A 20,372-nucleotide genomic window follows, 5' to 3' on the forward strand; every position below is an offset into this window, starting at 1 on the left:
GATTAGCTGTCATGACAAAATGTCTTTGGCTGTATTTTAAATCTACAGACTTTTTCTTTTATTTGTTTTGAGATGTTAATACAACTTAAAATTTATTAAATTTGCTTGTGCTTATTTTATGGGAAATACTGCAAGCTTTTTGTTCTCTCCTTTCAAAAATACAATACATTTAAAAAATGTAAACAAATATTCATATTCTCTACAAATAAATTTAATTTACCTACCTTCCAACTATGGAAAAAATAAATTCTATGAACGAGAAACTCCTTTTAACACTAGGTATCCATTTAAAAAACATTTATGGAGGATCCACTCTGTTCCAGGTACCATATTGGGTACTAGAGATACCATGCCAAGCAAAATTAACTTCCAGATCCTCACAAAATTTCCAGGGGTGTAGGGAAGCAATAAAATTGAGTAATAAATTAAATGATAGGTATAGTAGAGTTCAAGGAACAAGTCTACAGTCTTTGATTGTTAAGATCAAACCCTGTTCTTAGTTAACTGAGAAAGGTAAGCCAAAGTATGTAATGAGTAATTACCACGTGCCAGGCTCTACGTTATTAATACATGGAATTATGTGAGACATGGTTTCAGTTCTTAAGAGCTCACATTCAACCTGTCATAACTAAGTGTGAACAACAGAATTTGTTGACATCTCTGATGATCGGAGCCTTTAAATGTAAACAAAGCCTATAACACTGGTATTAGGATTTTATAAGATGACTTGGAAAAATCTTCCCATTACCTCTACCTAAACATCTTTTGATAAGCTGGCTATAAATGTGGAGATTCCCCATAGACTCCCCCTCAGAACTGATAATTTGCTAGGAAGCACAATACTTGTGATTACAGCTTTATTATAGCAAAAAAATACAAATCGGAATGAGATAAAGGCAGAGATGCATGAAACAAGGTCTAGGAGGATTCCAGAAACAAAGCTTGTTTCATCCTCAGAGATGTGGTACCCAACTGGCACATCATGTGTGACAGTACACAGAGCACTGTCACCCAGGAAAGCTTACCTGAGCTTCAGTGTGCAGAGTTTTTATTGAGGTAGGGGCTTCCCTGGTGTCTCAGACTGTAAAGAATCTGCCTGCAATGTAGGAAGACCCAGGTTCGATCCCCAGGTCAAGAAGATTCCCTGGAGAAGGGAATAGCTACCCACTCCAGTATTTTTGCCTAGAGAGTCCCATGGACAGAGGAGCTTGGCGGGCTACAGTCCTTGGGTTCACTAAGAGTTGGACATGACTGAGCGACTAACACTTCTATCTTATGTGGGCAGGATTGACTGAACCATTGGCCATGTAATTGAACTCAGTCTCCAGCTTCTCTTCTCTCCCCAGAGACTGGGCTGATACCCACCCTGTGGCTCAAAATCCCAACCCTCTAACCCTAAGGTTGGTCTTCCAGGCTTGCCAGCTCCCATTCTGAGTCACGCCATTAACAAAAACCATCAGGTGGGGCCTAACGAGCCAACCTTGAATAACAAAGACACTTCAGTCACTTGGGAAATTCAGAGATTTTAGAGTTTACCTCCCAGGAACCAGGAAGAAAGGCCAGACAATTTCCTTTTTACACACAACTCTTCTTGCAAATATATTTTACTGAAAATCTATTTTTACTGAGAATCTGCATAGTATGGTAGGATCTGTTATATAACATTACTGGGTCTATTACAACAATCTTATAAAGCTGACAAAGCGGCTACTCTCTAGTTGCAGTGGGCAGGCTTCTCACTGCAGTGGCTTCTCTCCTTGCCGAGCACAGGCTCTAGGGTGCATGGGCTCAGTAGTTGTGGCTCCCTGGCTCTAGAGCTCAGGCTCAATAGTTGTGGCACATGGGCTTAGGTGCTCTACCGCAGGTGAGATCTTCCCGGATCAGGGGTGGAACCCACGTTTCCTGCATTGGCAGGCTGATTCTTTACCACTGAGCCGCCATGAAAGCTCAAAAGTTTATGTAGTCTTGGCAGAGTTTGGTGCCCATTAAAGGAGGTCTACCAAGAACACACAGTGAGGACATCTTAGCATCATGCGATGTGAGGCAGAGGGGAGGAGCAGTCTCTAAACTTATATTTAAAAGAACACCATTTAAATTACAGCTAATTGATTTAATTTACTTCTTTAAAATATTTTTCTATTCATACTAATACTGTGTTACATCAAGTCATATCCTAATCAGTTAGAATCTTGCAATTGGATGTCACTGTAGAGGTCATCTAATCTAACACTGTACCCAAAACTAGAAGATGCACAATCTTCTCCTACTGCCCAGGAAATGTTCTCTACTTTGAGAAGTAACCCATCTGTTGATAAATATATTTCACAGAATAAACCTAGTTTTTCTATCCACATAGCAACTCTTCAAAACATTCAATAAATATTTGGGGCAATAATGTACAACGTTAAAAGAGTAGGTTCCATAGTCAAACTCTACGGATTCCAATCCAGGTAGTCTAGCTGTGAGTCCTCAGTTTTCATGTCAATAGCAACAATAAATAATTCATTATGTTGCTGAGAGGATTAAGTAATTAATATGCATAATGAGTATTCAATAACGATAGCTATTTTGACCCCCTTCTAATATATAGACAAACCACTCCAATTTTTTTCATAGTACATGATTCCCTGATTTTTCATTATCAAAACCCCTCTATCTTAATGGATAGAAAACAATTTGTCAGTATCGTTCTTAAAATATGGTTTCCAGACTCAATCACAAGGCTCAAAATGGGTACATCCGAGATAGATAAGTTACTTTCATCAACCTTCTCAATCTCTCTCTCTGTTGAGATTGTAGTTACTTTTTCAGTAGTTGCATCACACCTATGTTCAATTAAAACCTGAGGCTTCTTTTTTTATTTTTAGCAGTTTCTCTCAGTTCAGTTCCAATCATCTTATCACAATTTCTTTGTCTAATTAAATGCAGGACTTTATCTCTTATCCTTAATAAATGTCAGCCCATCATTCTAAATAACAGACAGTTTAAAAACTTGATTATGTCATCTGGTGAATTACTGATCTTTACTTCTTTACCAGCTTTGTGTCACTGGCATATTTAGTAAGCAAGTTCCTAGACTTCTTTCAGGTAATCGATAAAATTGTTGAATTGGACAGGACCAAAAGCAGAGCCTTGTGGAAAATACCTTGAGGCCTCACTGTAAGTTAATGGTAATCAACTAATCCTCCCTTTTTGAATATAGTCAGCTGCCTCTTCATCTAGTTACTATCATTGAGCCCATAGGCTTCTCCATCATTCCCAGAATGACATCACAGGAGACTTTTGTCACATGGTTTTTTCTGGAAGTAGATATATCTGAGTTTGTGACAGTCACTTTAGCCATCAGATTAGCATTCATCAAGAAAGGCAATGAAGTTCATTTAGATGATTTGATTTTAGTGACCCTTAACTGGCTTATGGTGACTAATTAAGGCCCCTAAAAGAGAGTGATCCTTAGACAATCTGCATGATTTCAGGTAGGACACCATCTCGTTAAGAATGTTTAAAAAAAAGGAAACGCTGCACTTCACTGTTCTCAGAGATGAAGAGAAGATAAAGTTAAATAATATATTTGAGCATTTTAATGTTAGAGATTATTTTAAGTATAGAATAAAGCCATAGTGGCCCATTCAGTTAGAAATAAATCAGTCTGTTTAATCAAACAACCAGACCAGTTTCCTTGACAGAACTGAGCATCATGAAAAAGAACTCTATAGCTCTATGTTTAAGCATCCCACAACCCTCCACATTCCATTTAGCATATAGGATATTTTAAATCTTTAAGGATTCATGTCAGCAGAGCATGTGTGTATGTGAGTGTGTGTGTGTGAGTGTTAGCATATGATTGGAAAAGATGATCAGTTATCACAGTCTCCAAGCTGCATTAGTCATTTTTAGCACCATGATGGAGAATGGTGTGAATGCGGTAAATTCAAAAGATTTCTCAAAACTTGACGGTGCAGACAGATAGCTGTTAGAGTGACATTTTCAGTACAAGTGAGAAAACTGATGCTTCTGGGATCTCTAACTCTAAGTGCCTTAAAGGAGAAGATACAAGACTAAACCCATCCTCCTACACTAATCATTTCAGGAATAGTTTATCTAAAAGTAGCAATGCTAATAAAAAGGGAGTGAAGAAGTCAGTCAAACTGCTTATTTCGACTCTGTGCCATTAGCAACCAGATCAATTTTCTCACATGCGTGAGCACAAGCTTACATTCTGACAAAAATAACAAAATGGGAATTCAGTGAAAAGTGACATCTTAGTTACGGACGTGGAGGTGATTGAAAGATCCAAAGCAGAATGTCTCAGAGAAAAAAAGGATAATTGGGCAGAATCAAGAGGTCAAAGTATACATCTTCCTGTCCCTGTTAGTCCTTCCTCTTCAGAGTTCAGCAAAGGGGCAGAGAACATAGCAGTTTAACGCCCATCAAGAGCCATTTTAAAATAAAACTGTGATCTTTTAAAATTCTCATTTAAATATCTCTGATGATTGAAACCACTGACAGCCTTGTCGGCATGAATCACTGAGTTGTTCTTGAAATGGGAATTTGCAGTTGCAGTAAACTTGAAAGAAGAAAATATTTATGCATCTGGAAAGCTATTCAGCTGGATTTCACAGGTTCGTGCCTATTTTCTTAGAGATGGGTTTCTTCAAACTCAGGTCAATGCCTAAGGTCCAACTTCATATGGGTTTTGAAATGACAGACCCAGAGGGGAAAAGTGGCTTGCTACCCAGTAGTTCACCTACGTTGTTGTTATTCAGTCGCTATGTTGTGTCCAACTATTTGTGACCCCATGGACTGTTGCCTGCCAGGCTCCTCTGTCCCTGGGATTTTCTAGGGAAGAATACTGGAGTGGGCTGTCATTTCCTTCTCAAGGGATCTTCCTGACCCAGGGATCGAACCTGTGCCCCTTGCATCTCCTGCACTGGCAGGTGGATTCTTTACCACTAGCGCCACCTGGGAAGCCAGGCCATATTCTACATTTGATTGTCAAGTAGTTTGGTGCCACCATTCCCGTGGATAATATGGCAGGTCCCCAGTGCTCCACAAGCAAACCTCTCTCTTCATCCTCAGTCAGAATCAGGTGCAGAGACCCCCTCATCCAATGGGATTATATGTCCCAGAAACAATTTATCCCACATCCTCAACATTTGGCTCCACAGAGACCCTTGGAGTTGCCCGGAGACCTTAAGTTTTCACAACAGTATCAGGTCAAAGCTCAAAATACCTTTCCAACATGGACAGCAAGTATCCAGTGCTGTTGGTTCATGAGAGGTAGAAAGGGCAGAATGTGGAGTCAGAGCACTTGAGTTCAAACTCAGCTCCGCCCTTAATAAGCTGTGAAGTTTTTAGCTCTAAGGGCTCAGAACAGGTGAGTTCCTTTGGCATGTGGATTATTTTGAGCTAAAGGCAGTGGGGACCCTACTGCCTCTCCCTTAGCTTCCTAGAAAAAATTTAAATTGGAAAATTTTCCCCAGAAAAAAACAGTTTTCATCAGAGATACATTTTATCTAAGATGGCAGGGCAAACATCCAATTAACAAAGGCCTCTATTTATCTAGGCCTATGGGCTCAGTTGGTCAGTTGTGTCAACTGCAACCCTCTAGACTTCAGACCCCCAGACTTCTCCGTCCATGGGATTTTCCAGGCAAAAATACTGGGTAGCCATTCCCTTCTCCAGGGGCTCTTCCTGAACCAGGGGTCAAACCCACATGTCCCACAATGGTAGGCAGATTCTTTACCACTGAGCCACCTAGGAAGCCACAAGGTTCTTACACTATTACGTTATTATATTTATCTATGTGGCAGGGCAGACATCTAGTTATCAAACATCTGCTGTCTTTCTTATCATCCTGTGAATGATCCTCCTTTCTTGGAAGCTCCAGGTTCCTATCCCATTTCTTACATCATGATGGCATATATACCTCATTGTATCTTTCTCTCTTTGAACCTGTCATGTGGGGGGGGGTTCCTTGTAAGTACAAGATTCAATTTTATTTTCTCCTGTCAATCTGTCTCAGGTCAGTTTCATTCTTAGACCAGACAGAAGAACCTAGAGGGACAGAAGAAAGGATTTTGCATCCCTGACTGCACATTACTTAACTTTTCTGAGTCTCAATTTCTCCTTCTCTAAATGGTGTCACTAACAACTTCCAAGGTATCTTGGATGATCAGAGGAAATAGATATGAAGCACCAGATCGGTAAAGGCACACAAAAAATAATGATTTGTGTTGTTGGGGTGGTTGTTATTGTAATTTGAGTGGGATCTCAACATTTTCCAAGTGGGCTAGGATTGTCATGGATATGAAGTTTGGCACTTTTATAATTCTTCAGGAAAGAATATGTTCCATAAATGCAGAGCTCAGGTGTCCTAGTCAGCTTCAATTCTAGGTCTGGATTGGGATGAGATGAAATAAAGCTATGTTCTGAGATTCTTCTTGGCCCTCCTGGACCTATGTTGTTAGTGGTACACCCTTTGCATGGCAAACTTATACATCTAGATAGAGTTAGACACACATTAGGTGTTCCTGCCTGCAAACAGTGTTGAAGTTGACTCTAGAAAGATGAATGGTATTTGCCTTGGTAAGCATAAGGGTGAAGACTTTCTGGTAGAGAGAATATATAACAAGTGAAAGTGTTAGTCACTCAGTCATGTCCTACTCCTTTTGACTCCATGGACAATAGCCTGTCAGACTCCTCTGTCCATGGAATTCTCCAGGCAAGAGTACTGGAGTGGGTAGCCATGCCTTTCTCCAAGGGATCTGCCCAACCCAGGGATCGAACCCACATCTCTTGCATTGGTGGATTCTTTACCACTGAGCCACCAGGGAAGCAGGCATATACCAAAGCTTGGGAGTAAGGAGTCACCTGGTGCATCAGAGGAACTCAGAGAAGATCAGTAGCCTGAAAATAATCATGGAGAATCACATGAAGTTGGGTCAAGAAAGTAGGAGTAAAATCATACAGGAACTTTGGCTTACAGATATTTTTTAAAAAGCTGTGTGCAATATATATGGAATCTAGAAAAATGGTATTGATTAATCTATTTACAGGGCAGGAATAGAGACACAGACATAGAAAATGGTCTTGCGAACACAGTGGGGGAAGGATAGGGTGGGACCAATTGAGAGTGTAGCATTGACATATATATACTACCATGTGTAAAATAGATAGTGGGAAGCTGATGTATAGCTCAGGGAGCTCAGCTCAGTGCTCTGTGATGACCTACAGGGGTGGGATGGGGTGGGTGGGAGGGATGCTTAAGAGGGAGGGGATCTGTGTATACTTATGGCTGATTCACGTTGTTGTACAGCAGAAACCAACAAAACATTGTAAAAGTTTCCCTCTAATTTTAAAAAATCTATATGCAACAAGAAAGTATAAAGACATTAAACAAGTCACATCTATTTGTGTTTTAAGTTCACTGTGGATGCAGTGTAATTTGAAAAGGAAAGAAGAATGGCTTGGGAGAAGCAGGATGGGTTCAAATGAAGTAAAACTCAGGCAAGCCTAGTAGTGATGAACTAGTGACAAAGTAGGCAGATGGAGAGAAATGGATGACTGTAAGCTTGATTTTAGAGGTAGGGTGAATAGTATTTAGTGATGGTTTTGACAGTCAGGAGGTGGTAGCATGCAGGAGACAGAAGTGGGGTCAAGGAAGTATTCCAGATTCTGCCCAAAGATAACTGGGTGGACAAAGATTCTATTTACCAAATGGAGAACATTAGAAGACAGATAGGTTGAAAAACTTGTCACCTGTTCATTTTTTAACACATTAAATTTGACCTTTCTATGAGACATCCAAAGGGAAATACCTGGAGCTCAGAAAAAGGATCTGGGTGAGATATATAAATATGACAATCTGTGGCACAAAAATAGCATTTGAACCCGTGGAAGTGAACAAAATTATCTAGTGTGAGTATTAAGAATGAGAAGAAAAGGAGACAAAGACCTAGACCTGAACAGCCTCAATATTAGAGGTTGGGTGGAGGAGAAATGGCTGGCTAGAGAAGGAAGAGGATGGCCAGAGACGTAGGGGGAAATATATGCATTCATGCATGTATGTGTATGTGTATGCATGTGTGTTTGTGTGGTGTGTGTTCACTGAAAATGGGAAATGGTAAATTGCGTTAAATGCTACTGTGAGATCTGAAACTGTCACCACATTGATAGTCGGCTATACTCCAATACAAAATAAAATGTTTAACAAAAAACAAGGATCAGTAAGAAATGAAAAAGAAAATTCTAAAGATGCTCTGAAGGTGAAATAGCTCAAACAAGTAATGTAAGGAATGGTCAAAAAAAGAAGAAAGAGAAAGTATAAAACTCCAAAAATTCATCAATCTTTTAGTTTCAGAAATGCTGCTCAATGATGAAGTAAATGAAGTCAGATATTAAATACCTGTATAGAACACATTTCTATTTAACAGCAGCAAAATAGTCATTAACATCATTTGATAATGAGTGGTCCTTTCCCTTATATTCCCTATATTTTATATAAACAATATATGTTTATGTACAAAAAAATGCTACTGTGAGATCAAATAATAGAATGAAGAATGGAAAGTATCTTTAGATTTGCAAATTATGATCGCTGATAACTGTAGCAAGAGTCATTTCAGCAGTGAAAAGGGAAAGAAAACCAGATTGGAGCAGGGTCAAAAGTATCTACTAAATGAGGAAATAAAGGCATCACATTTAAAACAACTCTTTTGAAGAACTTTCTCTGAAGATTTAAAAAATAAAGTGGTGGCTGGAGGAAGCTGTGGGTAGAATTGCCAACTTTAGCAGATAAAAATACAGGACACTCAGTTATATCTGAATTTCAAGTAAGCTAAATTTTTTTTAGAATAAATATATCCTGTGCAATATTATGGATGTACTTTGCATAAATTATACTTTATAAATTTCCCAGTGCAATATTCAGGACATGCTCCTTCTAAAAAAATATTTCAAGGTTGTTCTCAAAATCAGATTTAACTGTGGGTCCTGTGTTTTATCTGGGAAACTGAGATGTGAGTTCAAGATACTTTTTTTTAATCTTGAAAGATACTTGAGCATGTTTAACTGATGAAAATATCTGGTACAAGTGGAGAAGTTAAAAATGCAAGAGAATGGGGAAGAATGGATACACGTATGCATATGGCTGAGTCACATTGCCGTGCACCTGAAATTATAAGAACGTTATCAATGGGTTATACTCCAATAAAAAAGAAAAAGTTTTTTAAAAAAGAAAGAAATATATGTGAGCAAAAAAAAAAAAAAGATGCAAGAAAGAAGGGAGATTGACTTCTTATCAGAGGGTGGATATTTCTTTCCTCTACTGAAACAGAAGAAAGGAGAATGGGTGTACAGGTGCAAGCAGATGTATAGTTCTCATATTAGAAATATACTGGAGTCTTCCTTTCAAGGGTCCCAACTTTCTTCATAAAGGAGGCAGCAAACCATTCATGAGAGCAAAAAGGAATTAGGATGAGAATGAAGAATAAGTAGAATGGGGGATAGGAGAATGTTATTTCGAGAGCTAGAAAAGATGATTCAGAAGAGAAGTGTTGGACTTCCCTGGTGGTCCAGTGGTTAAGAATCTGCCCATCGATGCAGGGGACACAGGGTCAGTCCCTGGTCCGAGAAGATTCCACATGCTGCAGGGCATCTAAGTCCATGCACCATAATTACTGAGCCCAGGTGCCTAGAACCTGTGCTCTGCAACAAGAGACACCACCACAATGAGAAGCCCATGCACCACAACTAAAGAAAGCCCATGTGCATCAGTGAAGACCCAGCACAGCCGAAAATAAATAAATAAATAAAAAGAAGAAGAAAAGTGTTAAGATGGGCGGTAGTGTTGAAGGCGTAGTTGACACTGGTGATCATGAAGGGTGATTTCAAACTACCTAAAGCATGATTCTACCCAGTAATATTCAGGTGCTCAAGGCAGTCATGAAACTGTCCAGTAGATTTTGAAATGGTCCAAAGACCACAAGACACAGGGAGAAAGGCACAAACTCTATTCATGACTTTAAGTACTTTGGGGGTAAATCTTATAGGCTATTTTTCTATAAATATGCAAAAAAGTGAGAAAAGCTTTCTTCTCAAATTCTGAAATTAATGTCTGCACCATTAGCTAATTGAAGCTGCAAATGAGTGAACAGACTGTGCAAGCAGGCAGATTTGGGGCAAAAATCAGTTGCTGCTATAGCCATGATGTTATTTAAATTCAATATTTCACTCTTTGAAATAGCTCCACTTAGAGATGGATTTATTAAATCAGTCCACAAAAACATATTAGGTTCCTACTATGTGCAAGTACCGGCTAGATACTGAATTAATAATACCAAGGCTGATGTTTAATTAACAAGAAGAATCTTATAGAAATATTTGACAATCAAATTAATATCAGATATATTCATTTGACTAATGCTATTACAATTACAGTTCATAGCTAATGGCATTATCGGGCTATTATCACAAAGCATTACCTCTCTTCTAAAACTCATTTCCATGATAATTCATTGAAATCATCATGAGAACACACTATCTTGATGGGTTTTTACCTCCCAATGCTCTTCAAAAGAATGAACTCACCCTTCTAAGAAAGCTTGTTATCCCAAAGAGTACCCAGGCCCGTTCTCCTGCAGTTCAAGTGAACAATGCATAGAGATTTCTCTACAGTTTTGAAAGACACTGTGTCCCTTCCTGGAAACAGCAAGCTGATTTCATTTTTATCCACAATTCCCAAGAAGTAGAAATGCAAATTTAAGTCTCCATGCAGACATTGTTACGAGAAAAAAGTATTGAGCATGTGTAGATTCAGGACCCAAGCTCCAACCACCCCTTCATTCAACAGATACTTATTCTATCCCCTTTACATGACTTTAGGCAAACAGTTCAGCCTCTCTGTGCCTCTGTTTCCTTGTCTGTAAATTGAGGGTAATAATAATTTGAGTAGTTATTAGATAAATATGAAAAAAGTGGTAGAAAAGCCAAAGTTAGAATATAGTTGTTAGATATTATTTCCTTCGGGTATCATGAAAATTAATGTGTTTTAAAAATTAACTCAGGTAGAAGAGCTATGAATCTCAAATGAAGCATTTAAATCAGGTTACTGAAAGGAGGAAGGAAAGAAATTAACATTTATTAAGTGTCAGTTATATGCAGACCTTGCTACATGCATTTCACAAGGATATTATTTCATTAAATCTTCACAACAATTCTTTGGGGGTAGGTATTTGTAGCCCCATCACAGATAAGAAGGAAATGAGCTCAGAAAGCTATACAAGTTGCCCAAATCCTATAGTGGTGGATTCCTGATTGGAAAGCTCTTTTTACTGCATAGGGTTTATTTCTCGAGATGCAGAAGCACATACACCCTGGAGAATGATGGTTACATCTTTTTAATTGCCTACTTCTTGGCTCCAAAGCCAAAGCACACAGTGAAGTGATAGATGTGCCTAAAATAAAGTAAGATGTAAAACCCATTTCAGTTTTGCCTCAACCATTTTGGATGTTTGCTAGACCATTCCCATTATAAAATAACTTTTTAAAAAATCTAACAAAGTTTGAAGGAAATAATTGCTCTCTGCGCCCAACTGAAGTCCTTGAAAAATTTCAAAGGGCACATTTTAAGGTTTTTGACTTTTAGATAAAGACAAAAATAAACAAATAGGACCTAATCAAATTTACAAGCTTTTGCACACCCAGAGGAAACCCTAAACAAAATGAAAATACAACCTACAGAATGGGAGAAAATATTTGCAAATGATATGATTGACAAGGGCTTAATTTCCAAAATATATAAACAGCTCATACAACTCAACAACAACAAAATAAACAACCCTATCGAAAATTAGGCAGGAGACCTAAATAGACATTTCTCCAAAGAAGATCTACAGATGGCTAATAGTTACTCGAAAAGATGCTCAACACTGCTAATTGTTAAAGAGACGCAAATCAAAACTACAATGAAGTACCACCTCACACCAGTCAGAATGGCCATCATTAAAAAGTCCACAAATAATAAATGTTCGAGGCAGGGTAGAGAAAAGGGAACCCTTCTGCACTGTTGATGGGAATGTTAGTTGGTGCAGCCACTATGGAAAACAGTGTGGAGGTTCCTCAGAAAATTAAAAATAAAATTGCCACATGATCCAGTGATCCCACTCCTGGATACATACCCAGACAAAACTGTAATTCAAAAAGATGGATGTGCCCCTATGTTCATAGCAGCACTATTCACAATAGCCAAGACATGGAAACAACCTAAATGTTCATTGACAGATGAATGGATAAAGAAGATGTGGTGTGTGTGTTTATATATATATATATATATATATACAATGAAATATTGTGTATATGAGTCACTTAGTCATGCCTGACTCTTTGCGACCACATGGACTATAGCCCACCAGGTTCCTCCATCCATGGAATTCTCCAGGCAAGAATACTGGAGTGGGTTCCCTTGCTGTTCCCTTCTTGAGGGGATCTTCCTGACCCAGGTATCAAACCCAGGTTTCCTGCATTGCAGGTGGATTCTTACCATCTGAGGCACCAGAAAAGCTGGCAATAATTGCTGAACATCTGTGTGTGTTCGAATGAAATATTACTTAGTCATAAAAAAGAATCAAATAATGCCATTTGCAACAACATGAATGCAAATAGAGATTATCATACTAAGTGAAGTAAGTCAGAAAGAAGGATAAATACCATATAATATCACTTATGTGGAATCTGAAATATGACACAATGAATCTATGAAACAGAAACAGAATCATAGACATAGAGAACAGACTTCTGGTTGCCAAGGAGGAGAGGGATTAGGGGAGGAATAGAGTGGGAGGTTGGGGTTAGCAGATGTAGGCTTTTATATGTGGAATGGGTAAGCTGCAAGTCCTGTTGTATGGCACAGAGAACTATGTTCAACATCCTATGATAAATCATAATGAAAAAGAATATTTGAAAAACAATGTATATTTATATGTACAACTGAATCACTTTGCTGTACATCAGTAATTAACACACTGTAAATCAACTATACTTCAATAAAAAATTTTAAATATTTTCACAGCTCTATAACATTCTGAATAAAATGTTAGTAAAAAGAGAAAATACTACCTCTTCCTCCAAAAAGAGATAGTTGAAATGTGCCTTGAATCAAAAACAATATGCTTGTCATAATTGAAATATGCCTGGAATCAAAAACAATATGCTTGTCATTATATATACATATATATGTATATATTATATATAGTGTGTGCTGTACTGCAGAAACCAACACAAAATTTTAAAGCTATTTTCCACCAATTAAAAAATAAATAAAATTTAAAAAGCACCCAATATGCTTTAGCACTTAAAATAATGTCATGTATACCTGAGGCATTGGGTAAACCTAGGATTTCAATACAGAATATAGTGAAATGTCACTGAAGGGTTCAGACTCGACTGGTTATTGTCACTTGGGGTATTATAATTTCCAAAATAAAACCTTAGGACAGGTTCATAAATAGCACATAACTTGCAACTTACCATATCGAGGCTGTTATCTAGACTTTGACTGCTGAAGAAGAGTTGGTTGTAGTAGAAAACCAGCTGTTTTGGGTCTTTTATAATAAATCAGAAATGATTTTTAGAAGTCAAATATTTTCAAAAGTATGTTTGATGAAGTGGTTTAAAAATATTTTTCTCCCATAAAGTTGCCCATATATGTTTTAAACTATTGTCGTTCTGCCATATTTGATGAAATAAATTCAAAGCATAAAGGGATGGAGAAAAAGTTGTGGCCCATGGGCTCAGTAGTTGCGTTTCCCATGCTCTGGAGCACAGGCTCAATAGTTGTGGCACACAGCTTAGTTACTCTGCAGCATGCGGGATCTTCCCAGATCAGGGATTTGAATTGGCAGGCAAATTCTTTACCATGGAGCCACCAGGGAAGTCCTATGGGTATTTATTTTAAACAAAATTAGTGCCTGAATTAATCCTGCTGAAAGCTCAATAAACAAATTTGTATCGAGTACCTACCTTTTGTTCTTTCCTTAAAAATGTTGAGAGATAGTCCCATGTCATTTGAGATTCTTCTCTGAAAGAAAAAAGGAAAGCTTACTTTTAACAATTACTTGATACATTTTATTGCGTGGATGGGGATATATATTGATTTAATTTTAATATATATCATATACATGTATAATATATATTAATTTGCCTTTTCCTTCTTAAGGAATGTTTAGATTTTTCCCACTTTCTAACACTATAGATATTACTAAGGTGTGCATATTTTATATAATCTTAAAGTATATCAGATAAGGATTGTCCCCTTAGAATAGAATCTTGGAAATATGATTGCTCTTTCAATGAAGTTAAATATTTTAAAGACTCTTGAGAAGTAAAGCCAAGTTGTTTTCTAAAAGGCTAATCAATTATGCCACCAGTGTAGTAGGATAATACTTGTCTCAATGTATTTTAATCTTCGTCAATCTGATTAGCAAAAAATTATATTCCATTGTTACTTTAATTTGTATTTTTAAGAACAGGAAATTGAAATTTTTAATGTGACGAACATTGCTTTTTTTCTTCATAAAATGACGTATCATATTCTTTGCCCATTTTTCTTTTAGTCTATCTGTGTTTTTTCTTATTGCTTTCCATGTTCTTTAAATTTTAGAGGTATTATTATATCATTGCCATTTATTGCTAATATTTTCCCAGTTTTAACTAAACATTTAATTTTATAGATGAGTGTTTTACATGTGTTTTGCTGATATATATTAATAATCAAATCTATCAACCTTTTTCATTGTGATTAACTTCATCACATTTATCTATGGTTATGGAATTTTGCATGCTCAGTCCCTCCAGTCGTGTCCAACTCTTTGTGACCCCATGGACTGTAGCCCGCCAGGCTCCTTTGTCCATGGGATTTTCCAGGCAAGAATACTGGAGCAGGTTGCCATTTCCTACTCCAGGGTATGTGAACCCAACCTGGGTCTCCTACATTGCAGGCAGATTCTTTACCACTGAGCTACCAGGGAAGCCCTACGGAATTCTAGTAGAATAGACTTATTCATGTGGACTTAATTTTTGTATTAAGTGAAGATAACACTTATTTGATTCAAATAAACAAGTTTCACAACATAATTTGATATATATTGAGAAAAGTTAGTTAAACAAAAAATATTCCACAACTATAGGATAAATGAAATGAAACCAGTTAGTTAGTGATGTGTACTTTAATATAGACTTAGTTCTCAGGTGGTCTTAGCATTGTTTCTAGGATGTCTTTCTGTCTTGTTCCTTTCTGATGCCTCTTGGTTTTAGCTTAGTGTCACTCTCTTTTTAATTATTACAGTTTTTATGATATATAATGCATCCAGTGGCTCACTGGGTAAAGAACCTGCCTGAGAATGCAGGAGACACAGGAGATGCAGGTTCGATCCCTGGGTCAGAAAGACCCCCTGGAGGAGGAAATGGCAACCCACTTCAGTATTCTTGCCTGAAAAATCCTATGAACAGAGGAGCTTGACAGGCTACAGTCTATGGGGTTGCAAAGATTTGGATACGACTGAGCAACTAAGCATGCATGCATGTAATGCATATCAGGTATTACTAATCATACTTCTCATGGTGATTCATTTATAAAAATATAATAAATGTAAAAATTATATTCCCTATGGTTTATACCTCCATATGAATTTTGAAGTCATTTTATTAGTTTTACCCAAATCCTGTTATTTAAAAAAATAGGTAGAAGTCAACAGCAAACTTTAGGGGGAAAGTTTTTATAATAGTTAGTGTTCCATCTAAGTGTGTAACATTTTTAATTTATTAGTGTTCAAAAATTCAGTTCAGTAAGATTTTTTTCTTTGCATATATCCTGAACATTTCTTAGAGTTATTGTTGGTATTTTATGCTCTTTTTCTTTTTGCTATTATGAACTGAATCATTTTCCCTCATTACAACTCACGGAGATAATCACTATTATATAGGGAGATTATTAATGTTTATGTCTTCATCTTGCATCTAACCTCTTAAACTTTCTTAGTAAATTTATGAGGGCATTTTAGTTGATCCTTTTAAGTTTTTAGCTGAATTCTCTAATCTTAAGATAAATATAATTTTCATCCTTATTTTCAATATTAATTCCTCTGCTTTGCATCCTCATGAGGACACAGAACTTCAGGGCAACGTTAATAACCAGAATACAGTCACATTTTATCTTCCTCATGACCTTAACAGAAATTTTTCTTAATTTTCTATTAAGCATATTTATAGGTTTATAAAGAGAATCTTAAAGGATGTTATCATAAGAACATTTCTGTTTCTTGTTCTCTAAGATTTAAATGAAGCAGGCTAAATTTTATTGAATGCTTCTTAAGCAGTTCTTGAGATCATCTTTTGATTTTTCTTACTGCTCCTGACATTACGGTATATTTAATTAATAGATTTTTCAATATTAAATCATCTTAACTACATGGGATAAACAATCCTGAGTAGCATCAATACTTGATAATCTTTTGTTCTGTAAGATCCGGAGGAAAGACTCCCTTCTTCCGTGAAAATGAAAAGGTGCATTCAGACCTAATGTGTCTTTGAGGATCATTCTTTGCAATGTTTCTTTCCCTGCTATTTCTTGCCATTAAAATTTATCATTTCTTCTAGGTTCTATTTTGGCAAATAACGTTTTCCTAGATAATCATCCTGTTTCCAGAAGATTTTTTGACAATAACCTAGCATATTCATAACTTAACACTGTTATATCTTCTGATTCTTTTGTTGTATGTTTTGATTGGATTTGTCAAGTTTTTTGTTGTTGTTACATTTTCCTGCAATGAATCAGCTCTTAGAACTGTTTAATATACTTTAAGATATTGACTTTTTATTCTATTTCCTTCCTCCTACTTTCCTTAGATTTGTTTTATTTATTTTCTGATTTTTCACATTCAGTGTTTAATTTGTGTATACTTATTCTTACTCTAAAAGTGAAAACAGTGTACCTTTAAATGTCTCTTAATAGGATTTAAATCTGTATGCTTAAATTTGTAAATGCAATTTTCTCATTTTCTTTATTTTCTAAATACATTGTGATTGTGGATTTCATTTCCTCTTTGACCAGCTAGTTATTTAGGAGCAGAATCATCAATTTACAGGAATTTGGTTTGTCATTAATGTTATCTAAACTTCTATAAGTCCTCTAAAATTTTTCTTTGTACTCAACAATGTAATTAAACTCTTACCAATCATACTATTCCTTTTTGTTGAAGTATAGTTGATTTACAGTATTGCATTAGTTTCAGGTGTGCAGCAAAGGGCCAATTACATTATTCTAATTCTCTACATTATTTTCCTTTTTGCCTATTCTATCAAAAATGAATCAAACTATGATGTAATCATTCAGCAGAATTATTTATCTATTTTTTATCTCTGCATTTCCAACAGATTTTGTTATGTTTCATTACCTAAGAGATATTTATTGACATATCTGCAATCAGGCCTCCCGGTACCTTGAGCAATACTACCAGGTCTGGGATGAATATTTCTGGATGACTACTGAGAAAAGACAGTTGATTGCTCCCGCTACTATTTGCTGGGGACAAACAAAAAAAAAAACAACACAAAGTTGGATTTGGAGACCGCCACCTAGACCCAAAAGAATTAAAATATATGGGTTATTTGTCTCCTGAACAATGTAAACAAATCATAGAAGTTACCTATCACCCCAATCAGTCGGTTCAGTGGCCCGGTTCCGACTGGAAATATAATCCCAGAATCTATTGGGTAGCCCCCAACGGGACCCAGTGGCTCTGTGGGCTTAACTTATGGCCATGGTTACCAGTTGGCTGGGTAGGGCGTTGCACACTGGGATTTACTTTCGCCCATGGCAGTATTAAGCCTAGCCTACATCAACCTCCAGTAAACCTGCCCTATCTGCATGCAAGATGGACAAGATCTGTGTTCCAATGGTATGACTATCTTGCTGCCTTGTTTGTACCCTCTGTAGGGATAACGGATATCATGATTAAGGTGGAGGCCTTAACTAATTGCACTAAATAGGCCCTCTTAGACAGTACAAAAGCCATTCAAGCCTTGAACGAAGAACAAATTCAGATGAGGAGGGCAGTAATTCAAAACAGGATGGCATTAGACATACTCACAGCAGCCCAGGGAGGGACTTGCGCCATAATTAAAGTCGGGTGTTGTGTATACATCCCTGACCTGTCTAAAAATGTATCTACTGCCTTGGAAGATATGCAAAATCAAGTGAAAGCCATGTCTGATGAAAATATTCCCTTTTGGACTTTGGTCCTGTCCTGGGTAAAGGGAGATTGGTGGAAAACTATTGTTACTGTTGTCATAATAGTTCTAATCATACTGCTTTGTGGGCCCTGCTTCTCACAATGTCTTGTGAACTTTGTAACCCAGAGGTTGATAGCCTTCTCTCATGTGGGTGGCCAGAGGGCTAAAGTACAATATATCTCAATGAATGATGCTCGTTATGGAAACTAGGAGCATCAAGAGGGGGGGAATGAAGAAGGAATTCAAAGGGCCTGGACTCCATCTTAGGCCTGTTCGTGCTGATTATGCTTGGCCACCTCTCTAATGGACTCTGAACTCTGTGCTTAGTGCCTGTGGAAATGACAATAGAAGGATAAGACCCCCTCTGGACCGGTCATAAATTCTTATCTGTAACCTCAGGCTTATTGATTAATGACTGTTTGAACACATAACACATGAATGATGGAGTTATTGTGATTGTATTTACCTTTCCTTTGTTTATGTAAGTCACAAGGAAGTTGGGTGGTGGGTTCAGACACATACACATGGGGTATAAAAGATTTTCACAAATGCTGGTCGGGGTCCTTGGCTAAGAGGATACTCTGCCTTGGGCCCGCCGGTGTAATAAACTGCACTTCACTATCTGAAAAAAAAAAAAAAAAAAAAGAATCAAACTATGATGTAATCATTCAGCAGAATTATTTATCTATTTTTTATCTCTGCATTTCCAACAGATTTTGTTATGTTTCATTACCTAAGAGATATTTATTGACATATCTGCAATTTGAATTGAGCTTTTTATCAATATAAAAAGATCCTCGATGTCCCTTTGACATGGTTTTTCCTTTGAATTCAGTTTTTCCTGAAATTAGTTTTTCTGCTATTTTATTTTTACATTTGCTGTATGAGTTTCTCATTTTATCATTGTTATTTTTATATTATTATTTTAACCTTTGTCATTTTGTGTTGGGGTATTTTGTAAACAACAGTAATAATAGGTATTATCATCACATTTCTTCCCACATATGGATTTTTTTCTATTTACTCATCTTCAGTGCAAGTGAAAGTGTGTTAGTCACTCATCTGTGTCCGACTCTTTGTGAACCCATGGACTGCAGCCCACCAGGCAGGCCCACCAGGCTCCTGTGTCCATGGGATTCTCCAGACAAGAGTACTGGAGTGGGTTGCCATTTCCTTCTCCAGGGGATCTTCCGCACCCAGGGATGAAACTGGGTCTCCTGCACTGCAGGCAGATTCTTTACCATCTGATTTACTGAGGAACAGATTTACTGAGAGGCAGTATCTACTAACTGAGAATGTATATGAATTTCCTTCCCTCCAGTCGCATTCCCAGGTGGCGCTAGTGATAAAGAACCTGCCTGCCAGTGCAGGAGACGTGAGAGACAAGAGTTCAATCCCTGGGTCGGGAAGATCTTCTGGAGGAGGGCATGGCAACCCACTCCAGTATTCCTGCCTGGAAAATCCCGTGAACAGAGGAGCCTGGCTGGCTATAGTCCATGGTGTTGCAGAGTTAGACACAACTGAAACAGCTCAGTGCAGCACAGTCACATTCCATATTTTTGCCAAAGTCTTTTGTTAACGAGCCCCATTAAAACCCAAGTTATGACAATAAGCAGACTGACATGAGAACGTTATCTACCCCCATTTTCTAGTTCTTCAACACTCTGATCAGACAGTGTGATTATAACCTTCAGTCTCAAGCGTACTTGACTTTCGGGTGCTCCCAGAACTCATGTTCACCTATAATATTTCTGAAGACTACACTTCTTGGGTGCAGTGTCCCCTGACTGTGCTGTGCCCCCGTTACTTCTTGTCTGATGGTTTATGGAAGTTCCACTCCCTGATGTAGAAGCAGCGGTACTTAGTGCTGGGTGCTGGCTAGAGGGTTATAGGGAAGGGCTTCCCCCACCATCACCAAAAAAAACCAAAACAGTAACTGAGCATTAGCTCAACAACAAATACCATCTTTCTGTCTAGGACTGACCTTGATTTCTGGTATGGGGGTATTTCCCAGTCACCTCCTATTCACCATGCTGGCAAGGGAGGGATCCTCCTGCCTAAATAGCATAAGATAAAGACGTGGG

General features: G+C 37.5%; 1 protein-coding gene across 1 annotated transcript in view; it reads left to right on the top strand.

The window, feature by feature from the left end:
- SLC15A5 (solute carrier family 15 member 5) overlaps positions 1-20,372 on the top strand; it is a 93,233-nt gene that overhangs the window by 59,391 nt on the left and 13,470 nt on the right. The gene's annotated exons all lie outside the window — the stretch shown is intronic.

Source organism: Giraffa tippelskirchi, chromosome 4 (assembly GCF_054371585.1).
Source record: "Giraffa tippelskirchi isolate mGirTip1 chromosome 4, T2T-mGirTip1v1.2.pri, whole genome shotgun sequence".
In the NCBI taxonomy this organism is placed as follows: Eukaryota; Metazoa; Chordata; class Mammalia; order Artiodactyla; family Giraffidae; genus Giraffa; species Giraffa tippelskirchi.